This window comes from Labrus bergylta, chromosome 6, assembly GCF_963930695.1.
Source record: "Labrus bergylta chromosome 6, fLabBer1.1, whole genome shotgun sequence".
NCBI classification, from domain to species: Eukaryota; Metazoa; Chordata; class Actinopteri; order Labriformes; family Labridae; genus Labrus; species Labrus bergylta.
Window position 1 is genome coordinate 25019079 of NC_089200.1, and position 11773 is coordinate 25030851.

The 11773-nt window shown below is 40.1% G+C and overlaps 1 protein-coding gene across 1 annotated transcript in view; it reads left to right on the top strand.

Moving 5' to 3' along the window:
• LOC109999240 (neuroligin-1-like) overlaps positions 1–11773 on the top strand; it is a 166441-nt gene that overhangs the window by 138094 nt on the left and 16574 nt on the right. The gene's annotated exons all lie outside the window — the stretch shown is intronic.

Here is an 11773-nt window from a genome sequence, read left to right on the forward strand (position 1 = left end):
GGTGTCTATAAAGTTTTCATGTCTTCCACCATTCGTTGATATTAATACGTTTAACTTTAGACTCTCTGCTTGGATTTGCTGTTTCCTTTACCTTTTTTTTGTTTTTTTGTTCCTTTTCTATGTTGCATCCCACCAGCAGATCAAGTGAACATTAACCCTTGAGCTAGCTCTTAACACATTTTGCATGTTTTTTTTCCTTTAATTCGTCTTGTTAAAAAAAAGAAAAATCTGACTATGTAAAAAAGATCAAATACTGGCTAACTGGCTTGCACCTATACTAACAATTAACCATGTTAATATTTTTGGGGCGTCTAACCAATATTCAAAGCACATGATGAGATAAAAGCAAAACAACAAGAAAATACTGACAAAAATAAGAGTAAGCATCCCTCAGCCATGGCTGCTGCAAAGATGTGTGGGTTGTTATCTCTCCTGGCATGGTTTCCTCTCCTACAGGGCAAAGTCGGAGCTAATTTACTGCACACCAGTGTGTGAAGCTAACTTTCTGGTCAGCCAAACCCGCAGTGGCTGTAGGATTCAGAGTCTGAGTCCCAGGCTGCCAAATGAGTTGTTCAGTTGCTGCATTAAGTGTGGATTGGCGAGCAGACGCGACAGACTTGGCAACAATCAAACAAGGATGCGTTTGGGTGGAGATGATTCCATGTGACATTACTGTCATTATGGTTTTAAGGGAACGTTCGGGCTCTCCATTTGAAGGCTTTTCCTTTTGCAGAACACACAATCAAAACAGCACATAAATACTGTCTCTCTTTTTTCGCATGGCAATTTTCATGGCCAGCTCATGTGGCTTCTGGCAATACAATGATTTCCAAGGACTACTTACACAGTAGACCGTCGTTTGAATTTTAAAAAGGCAACTCTGACAGACAGAAGAGGCACCCATAATCGTATCGATTGAGTTAAAATCCTCACAGAGACAACGCTACTGTGAGAAACAGACGGGAGCCGTACGTGGAAGGAGAACAGAGCTAATATCGTTCTGTCTGATCACGTTAGGAACGGGTAGCAGAGTTAATTTGTTCATTTTAATGTAGCTGAACAAGCCTGTAGCAATGAAGGAGATGTATTCGGCTACTATATTTCCTTTCCAACAACCTTAATGACAAACACTACACATGTTTCATTCATTCATTTCTCCATAAGCCCTACGTGGACATACATCCATACATTTTGTATTCCTCCATTTTCTTGTGATAACAGGTGAGGATCTTGACTTACTTATCTCGTTATCTCTGAATAACAACTCTGGTTTTCCCATGTTAGCCAGTTCATTCCTCCAGCTCCGGAATAAAATGGCTGAACTTAACCCATTAATTAGAGATCTTGGTGAGATCTTGAGAAAAATCAGCTAAATGTACCTATTGTCACAGGAGAAAACAAGAGTTAATTCAGATGCATTGATGAATGTCTGCTTAGGGCTTCCGTAATAACCAAAGTAACATCTCTGCGTTTAGATCCAAAAGTAAAAATTAAGACATTGAAATTTGACAGAAGAAAAACATTTAAATTACGTATTCAATCAAAAGTCAAGGTGTACACAATGCACAATGCCCCTTTACGGTACCTTCAGCTTCCCTGAATCCCCTCTCAGCACCAATGGATTCTTTTTCCTCTAAACCGTGTGGAGTTGATAAGCAGTTACACCTCGCCCATTTGTGACCTAACGTTTGGAGGTCATTTATTATCAGTGATGCACTTGATCAGGTTGTTTATGTTTTAATGAATAATATAAATCCTGGGAACATTAAATGCAGACAACAATGTTGAATTATTTAAAACTATGAGATAAATTCTGTGTAAAATCTAGCTACATCTAGTATGTAACAACAGCTGTAAAATGATAATCGTAAGTCAAGTCAGTTTTATTTGTTAAGCACATTTAATTCCACGGGTAAAACTCAAAGTGCTTCACATTAAAAACATTGAAAGACAATTATGAAGAAAAAATAACAAATGCAGTAGAGACATATTAAAGACTCCAATTAATTGAAAATGAAATAATAATGATGATAATAAAACAAATGAATCATCGCCCTTACAACACACAGATATATCAAATCCATTTTCTGTCCTTATCGTGCTGCACTCACACATGGAAGACAACAGGCACTCACAGAGGCACACACACACACACACACACACACATACACACACACACACACACACACACACACACACACACACACACACACACACACACACACACACACACACACCAACTACCAAAGGCCTGAGAGAAAAAATGTGTTATTTTTAGTGAAGGTGAAAGTTCAGAATTTTATGAAGTATAAGCATTTATCAGAGTCAGAGTCAAGTTTATGGCCAAGTGTGTTTGTTCATGTATATAAGGAGTTAGTACTCGTGGTTTTAGTGTTAAAAACAAAGAATATAAAATAGCTTATACATACACTTATATATAGCTTATATATACACTTGTAAAACTTAAAGAAAGCTAGTTAAACGACACTAGTACTGCTGTCAGGAGAAATCCAATTTAATATTTATATATATATAGCTGCAGGGACTAAAGCCATGTATAGAGTAATATAGAGTAAAATAAGTAATGCAAACACTGTGGTTGTGCAGGAAGGTGCAAGACGACCGGTTCGTGCTAATGTCTATCACACCTCATAATAAATGAAAGTAAACAAAGGTCAGTTAGCAGTCAGTAAATGCAGGTAGAAAGCTGTCAGCACAGAGACAAACAATCAAACTTTTGACTTTTTTATGGTCCTCTCTGAACCTCTTTGCCTTTGCTCACTCAGGTTTAAATCAACTCTTGCAAACATACCAGTTTCTCCATCAGTTCTGCCTCTAAGATTTTTTTCGTTTCTGTCAACGTGCATTATGCTCCGACTCAAACTCCAATCTGGGATCGAGCCTCAGGCAAAGGTCTCTCCCGTCACTGTCGATTTACATTTTTAGAAAAAAGAAGTCCAAACCCTGATTGAGGTGATTACTCTCAAAGTATAATGTAAGAAACACTGGATGGATGATTTAGCAGGAGAGTAACCTCACACTGGAGGCTTAGGGCGCACTCACACTATGCAAAGTTGTCCCGTACCGCGCTTAAGCGAGATCGCCACTTCCCCAAATTAAAATAAATAAAAGGACGCACCTACAGAGTGCAAATGTCTGGTGCATACGGTATGCTAGTTACATATGTCTATCTGTAGCCTGATTCAGAAACTCACAACATGTGTGGGACTAAATCAAATGGCCATATTAAGGTGTTTGCTCTATAATGACTAAAAACCCTGGAGAACAGGCACAATGCAATAACAAGAAATTTATATTTCTCACATAATGTTTTATTTCCAAGACATTCAATCCTAGGAGTATTGGGGATATACTAATAAATTGGAATGAGGGATCCAGACCGTGTGCCTCAAAGACTATAAGGTTTAAACATTACAATTCCTCCTCGAGATATTTAAATAAAGTGCTGTTTGAAAGCTGAGACAGGGTACTGGAAGTCCATTAATCTCTATTACACAAACAAAAAAAACCTGAGCGATGTTTCCATAAACAAGCAACCCTTTGAAAAGTCATATTAAGGATAAAAAAATGTCCTTGATAGAAAAAACCCTGAGATAGATTCGTATCCCCTCAAGGCTTTCTGCACCGCAACTTTAACGACAGGCAGAAAGTCTTAATAAGGCACCTCTACTGTATAATGTGACGAAGTAAACAGCAATTACATCCAAATAAGACTCAACACCATCCGGATCCCTTTGATCTGTGCCATCACGCTGTTTTTCCAAGAGCTTCCATATACACACACACAGCAACACACACGCACACACACACACACACACACACACACCAATAAGATTAGAGAGAGTCACACAGCTCACACAGATCTATTCAAGAAATCCCAGCAAGCTCCAAGTATTATCTCGATAAAGGATGCGGGGCAGACAACTAATCCAGTTTAATATAGAGAAAAATATGTTTGAGAACCCCCACACCCACACCCACACACACACACACACACACACACACACACACACACACACACACACACACACACACACACACACACACAGACTAGCCCCATCCAGGCAGACCTTGATCAAGACGTCTTCCCCCCCCCCAGCCATTCTTGAAGCTTTGAACCTCTGACCATCCGTCGCCTCGCAGATGCAAACTGAACGAGGACATCCCCTAACCTCTCCACCCCGCCCGCTCAGCATATCTTGGATTTTACGATCTCTTTATACTCTGTAAAGCTGGGGTTTGTAATCCTTTTGTGCTGGGAATAGAGATGTAAACAGGAAAGTCCCCGAGAGCTGAGGATTTGTCGGAAGCGCCGTTTTCTTTTCTTTTTTTCAGACAGCGAATATTGCTGGAGCGGTGGAGCGGTGAAGCTATACAGATGTGGAGTCGCCATGAACGGCCGCATCCACAAGGCTCTTATGGGGCCCCTGGTACCCTATATAAAGTATTATGAGGCAATAGCTGCAAGGTATTAATCTTCCAATATGCTATGGATATATTAGGTTGAGTGTGGAGGGCACAGGAATATAGATTTTTGCTGACTGCATGAGGACAATCCTGGTGAGCTGAGGAAAGGATGATAAAAGATCAACCAGGGAATGTGTTACCTTGTCACATCCGGCTTCTCCAGGGGATCCAGCTGGTGACCTTTGGGACCGAGCCCTGACTTGATGTCCCAGACATGAAGTTCTCTACCACTCCTCTAACATAAAGGACAATGGAGTGATTTATATTTGATCAAAATCAGCAGGAATACAGAAGGATTAAACCCAAAAATGAACATCATGAATGACATATTTTACAGGTCATATAAGCTCGAGTACTTTTCGGTACATAATCATGGTTGTCAGAAATAATTAGGGTCGGACCGTTACGAAATTTTTGGGACAAATACCGGGACAAAAAAAATTCAGATACTGAAATATCGGCCGACAACTTTCTTGGATGTTTCTTCAATCTGTGAAGATAATAATAATGATATGCACATTTATTGCGATGATCACTCAGATGCTATTATCAAAAACTTGTGAATAAGATAAATAAGGAAGACAAGATGGTCACTCAACAGTAAAGTAACTATGCATGTGCATCACTGCTTGTTACGACCAGCCATAGGGGAAACCAGCCGTATCATAAAAGTGACCCTCTCCTTCCTCACTCCCAATGATTAAACACAAAACAACGATTTCACAGTTCACAGTGTGCTATTTATTTAGCAAACACAAAATATGAACTAAACTTCAGGGAGAGCGCGGGCAAAATAATAAACCAAACATCTACTTTGAAACCCAAACTACCTTACCTCAAACAAAGTAAAGAAAAGAACATACAGGCATCTTGCCTAACTCCCTAACAGAAAAACAGGAGAAAATATTAATCCAAAGAAAAGGCTACTCTCCTCTATGCAATCAGGACTGAACAATATAAACAATAATCTCAATGTAACGAACGATCTCTCTTTAACACACAACGTCTTTCGTTGGAGGTGAGGAAAAAGCAGGGCCACGTTTCACTTCCGCGACTCTCTTTTAAATTCGGGCGCCCTCAGGTGTCCTCCAATCAGGACGCAGCACCAGCTTCCTTCCACTCAGAGGCCGGCGCGCACCATCCGGGTTTCTTCAAGGGGAGGACACCTGAAACATAGCACAAAGACAGATGCACAAACGAAACACAGAACACAAAGTAGACACAAATAATAACACTTAATATGATTATGACTCATAGTCATAGCACTGCTTGACACTCTGGAGAGTGATAATGCTTGTTGTAATCCATATAGCACCCTCTGCTGGTGAAAGAGAACTGCTAGTGTAAAACAATGAAACTCAAAATGAAATGATATTTGACTGGTCAATAAATCTAGTAATATTGCTGTATATCTGCGATACAATTATACGATACCGACAGTCGCTGGATATGCCAATAACGGCCGATAATATCGGCTGGCAGATTAATCGGTCTGGCTCTAAACATAATAATATATTTATTATTCTATGGGTGGAACATAATGGCCAATGTGAAAAAGGGAAAAATATCAACATTAGTAAAAAGCAAAGTTTGCAAAACTAGCGTCCATCAGACTGTAAAAGAAATCCAATATGATCATCGTGCTTCCCGACTTTTGATATAAAGTGAAATGTGGGGGATTCAAAGAAGCCAATGTAAACATCTGTCTCAGCTGTTATGTCCTCCGTGACCTTAACCCCTTTAAAAAAAAAGGTAAAAAAGACTATGAAACTTATTTCCCATTTAAGTCAATAATAAGTTATCAAGAAGAAGAACCCAATAAGATCAGCACTAATGAACGTTTATGTGATAAAGAAATCCAAAACAATACATCTGTCTGACATATTTTCTTTTTTTTTTAAAAAGCTCCTGTTTGTCAGTGTAATGTAATGATATAAATGGCAGAAAATGTTCTCATATGGCAGGAGTAAATATGCCATCATGTCTTCATACCGTGCCACTTTCCATATGCCTGTGGATGTGTGCTCTAATCAGCTCCATCAGCACAGCTGCACTGATTACTCAGGAGTATTACCTCTGAAAGCATCGCAATTGCTGTTCACCGCTGGGTCTCATTTTGTTTCTTGTTCCTCTCACCCCCAGAGTCCCCATGGCTTTACTCCCTGCAGCAAAAGATTAAAAAAAAAAAAACCTCTGCACTTTGTGTCTGCTGCTAGTTTGATAAGTCTTCTACACACAGGCAGACGGAGAGGATGCCAAAGTTGTTGCAATGGCCCCGAGGCATCTCTCTGGGTTTGCTCAGAGAAATCTAAAGTACCTCAGTCTCTTTGATCTTAATCTCATCCTCAAGGAAGCGATGATCTACTCCATGTTGGTATGGTACCTATCCGCCAACAAACTCTCCCTTCTACACACTCGTCCCTGGGAAGATTGGATGGTCGAATAACTATCCAGATTGCATCTCATTTTAGCTCTTCTATAAAAGCAAGCTTTAATCTTGCTCTTTGCAGAAGAAGAAACCCTAGAGGACAGCTGTTCCTACATGTTTCAAAACACCTTTACTGACCACTGAAATCATATAATTACTTCAAACAGACGGATAAAAGGACATATACACATTACAAAACGTTATTATGCTGTAATACCTCATGCACTGGATGATGGAAAGAAAAGAGATTCCCCGACCGGTAAATGAGGAATAATTGATAAGTTTGGGGAAAAGAAGGGAGATACCCATGTTTAGAGGATTTTTTTGGGCTCTGAGTGTTGCAGCGGAGTCCAATGAAGAGTGCCAGGAAATCAAACTGAGAGCGAGCTGGATTGCATAAACATAAACCCCTCAAGGTACAGCATGTTCAGTGTACACGGGGACTTGTTTCAGCCAGTAAATCCAGGTAAATTCAGGTAAATCCATCAAATGCTCAAACACAGCCAAGACAATCTCATCCTGACCTCACCTCATTACCGCCGACCTTCAGTTAAATGCTGAACATTGAAGAAGCGGTTTGAACAGCCACCCAGGATGTGTCTGGCTGCAGCAGAAATTAATATATTCATGTAATACTTGAGAGCACTTGTACACAGACAAACAGTGTAATATCATAAAGCTCTCACAAAGAGTGCATGAATATGAGAATTTAGCCCATTATCCCTCCCAGCTCTTTCAAATATGAAGTCTTGGATGGTCGCCCAGCGCTTCTTCTTCTTTCCAACTAGCCTTGTTTTCTTACTTCATTGTTTTGATGTACGTTCGTTCCATAATTCATGTTAGCTACAAAGCCTTTGCTAGTTATCGTATTAACCAATCTAAGTTCATACTTAGGAGCGTCAGATAGCCTAGCTGTTCCGTCGCGAGCCCCATGAACAGAAACTGTCGTCCTCGTCTCAGCAGCTGTGGGTTTGAATCCACCCTCGGTCCTTTTCTGCAAATCATCCACTCGCTCTCTTCTCCCAACATGTCCTTTTCTTTCGTCAGCTGTCATGTCCATTAAAGGCAAGAATGACCCAAAACTTGATCTTTCCTAAAAGTAACCCAGTAGTCTGGTGGCTCCACATAACCCAACTGGGACTATTTCCGTCGGAGGACCATGTTTCTTCTTCACTTCACGAATGAAACTTGCACATGCGAAAGTTTATGCAAAAGGGTAACTTTAATTGTTTTCATTTAGGAGCACAAACCAAGCTGCCATATTCATTCAACCTTTATTTATACTAGAAAGATCATTGAGGGGCAACCCTCATTTACAATGGCATCGAGTCAATCATGAAAAAAACAGAAGACTGATCAATTCAACAAACTTGGGTTTTCTAAGGAGCTAAGACAGTAAGTACTAGAGTGTAAGAAAAATAATTAAGCCAGCACAAAAATGCAATAAATAAACATACTTATGTGAAACAGTTACAAACAGAGGTGTGGAGGTTTAAGATTAGGTTTCTAAAATGTCCAAAAGGTAAAAGTTAATTTCCCTCAAGAAGATGCTGTATGATGTTCAAAGAGTCAGGTGCAGAAAAACATATTTCAAACATTGGAGTGAGAATGTGTTGATGAATCATCGCCATTGTGTTTGCGTTAAATGATTTTGAGACTTTGTTTGAGATCAGGAACATATAAAGATCTATGTGGTCGTTGCAAACACAACCCTGCGTTATTTACTTTTGTCTTGGGCTACCAGGAATCTGCTGCCTGTGGCATATTAGCATGTAGCTTCCAAAGCTAAAGGTAAGGGAGGTGGACCCTACCTGTTGTAGTCTTCGATTTGTCACTGCGATGCATTGTAGCTTCGACCAGCTAACGCTTCTCGGTTCCGACACATTCTCCTCCATGTTGGATGGAAGCTCACATTTTTTTATAACAAAAAAAAAAAAACGCAAAAATAATTCAACAGAAAAAAAGAAACAGTGAAGTCATCAGTTTCTCCTCAGCTCCAAACTCCCCAACGAGATAACTCACAGTCCTGTTATCAATTTCTGCACACCTCCCCGCCTCGGCCAATCACGACCAAGACTCCCTATCCCATTGGTTGTATGACCAGGCAGGAAGTCCCGCCCCTTCTCTTCGCTTGACAGCCATGCACTACAACCTCTCAGGGACAGTGTTGCCATAGCAATATGCAATCCTCAACCATATAGTTCCTCGTCCTTCTCGTGACAATAACAATCATTGTCATTGTTTTATTACAATGACAATCATAACTGTTATCAACATCATTGTCATAGGCATGGCTGCCATCATCAAAAGCTGCCAACATTAATTATCATTGTTGTAATATCATCATCCATGGAGTTTATAATTACAGTCAGTATGACCGCCACTGTCTTTGTAATAAAAGCTTCCTCTGCCGTTGTCATTTTTAACATTAACAACACTTTCTGTTACCATTGACAACCTCCACCACTGCCATGGCTGTCACCATCATCGACATCATCACAATTAAAAAAGCATTATCATCGTCACATTACCATCATGGTAGACAAAAGTATAACAGTCGTTAGCATTACCCTATCATTTGTGCCTTTTGTCTTCCCTCCTCTCCTTTTGTCAGGCTTCACACGTACAGTCCCCCGTACAGTGACGAACACACACACAAACACACACACACACACACACACACACACACACACACACGCACACACACACACACACACACACACACACACACACACACACACACACACACACACACACACACACACCCTCTTACCATTATCCCCTGACCTTTTGTGTCAGAAGTTTCTGGAAGCCCTCCAAGGAGAGTTATGATGTGCCGCTACATTGTGGCCACTGCCTGCTGCGACAGAGGAAGCAGAACAACTAAAGTAGAAAAAGAAAAAAGAAACACTACAAAGGACAGAGAATGATAGAAGTGATGTAATGAGCTCTGCACTGAGAGAAACAGGAAAGGACAAACACACACACACACACACACACATACACAAAAGGAGACAGCGTTTTACCTAGACGGGCCTCATTTTAATTTCCCGCTAGATTTTCGTCTTCCTTTACCCCATTTTCATTTTGCCAATTGAGCTTTTTATTTTTTTCTAAGGCTACGTCTTTGTTTAAGTCCATGTTGGGGAGAAACCAATTTCTGCAGTTGGAAGATAGATAGACTCACTGCAATATGTATTTTCCTCCATCAGATTCCTGCTGCATAATGGATATTATATCTTTTCTCAAACAAAGGAAAGGTAAATGGGATGGTTCGTTTATCAAAGTTAAATAAAGTAAAGGTAATTAAATCAAAGTTTCATGTTTATCAAAAAGGTACAGATGATTATAATTTACAGTACAGACAGCACTTCCACACAGAAAAAAGTAAAATAAATCCACTCTATTCACATGACTGCCATGTTATCTGATGTCAGGCTCAGGTTGGGAAGCTCAATGATTTCACCACAAGGATAATGTGACCTTCATTCTTGTAGATGTTTATTTTTTCATGTGGTGAATCATTTAAAGGAAGAGAATCAAATATATATATGAATTTAACTAATTCTGATTGATTCATAAAACATACAACCCTATTTCAAGAAGCCACATAGTTAATAACCATTCAGCAAGCATTCAGTCAGGATGCAGCTCAAATAAGTTCTCAACTATTGATCATATAGCTGGTTCCCAAGGGGAGGACCCGTACAGAGAAGAAGGACCCAGCCTTTGTAGTCTGTGCTGACTGCTCACAGCTTGGTCCCACTACTTCCTCCAAACCACAAAGAAACATGCCTGCAACTTTGACTTTCAACTTTATTATCCCCAAGGGGAAATTTGATTTGCAGCCAGGTGAACACAAGATAAAAAACAATCAGAAACACAGGCACATACACTCAGACAATACAAACAACATACACCGTGAACAACATTAAATACCTAAATACAAGAGTTCATTAGGCAACAACAGGGAACAGATTGAAAAATACGCTCTGCAAAGAGTCATGCTGCCCAGCTCTGCCGCTTGTCTTGAATTAAAAAGTATTTTCAGTAAAAACAGATCTTCATTAGGTGCATTTACTAACCAGTATACCACCAAATGTTTTCTCCAAATGCTGGATTTTGACATGAAGGAAAACAGCTGTTAAATATGTGTCAGCCTGTTTAACACCACAAACTGCAGTAGTGCAGACTAGTAAGGAAGTTTTCTCGCTCATTATGTCAAATTCCTACATTTCGAGAAACAGGTGTGAACTGTTTAGTAAATAAACCGTATGAAAGTGCAGTTTTTAAAAGTCTTCTAATGTCAAAACAACAAGCAGGCGGCTGAGATGGGCAGTGCGTCCCTACACGGCTTGAAGGAAGTGTAGAGGGGCAACACACTCAGGCTGAACTGAATTGGTATGATCTGGTCGACAGAGGATTTCCTGTTTACGTAACCAAGCGCTACTTCTGTCGCCTAGCAACCTGGATAAGCTGCACCGGAACAAGCTTACGTATAACCGATGTCAAGAAACTTTAGTAGAACACATTTGAAGAAGCCTTCGGGACAACGTTCGTCGCGCCGCTATGACTCAATCGGCCTTCAAATGGGCCCTTAAACACACATGCAGCGCCTGAATTGAACCCCAACCTACTCTAACTTAAATTGCGTCAAAGCCGTCAATAAGATGTTAGTGTTTGGGAAACAGTCGGAAATATGTCATTTGTGAAATATGGCCTGATTAACATTACCTATTGTTATTTAATAGTTTTGTCAACCAGAAAGAGATGAAATAAAAAAATCCCAGAATCCCTTTAGTATATTACTTGGATCATCATCTGAGCTCCCACCCCTGAGAGTGATGTCAGAGGAAA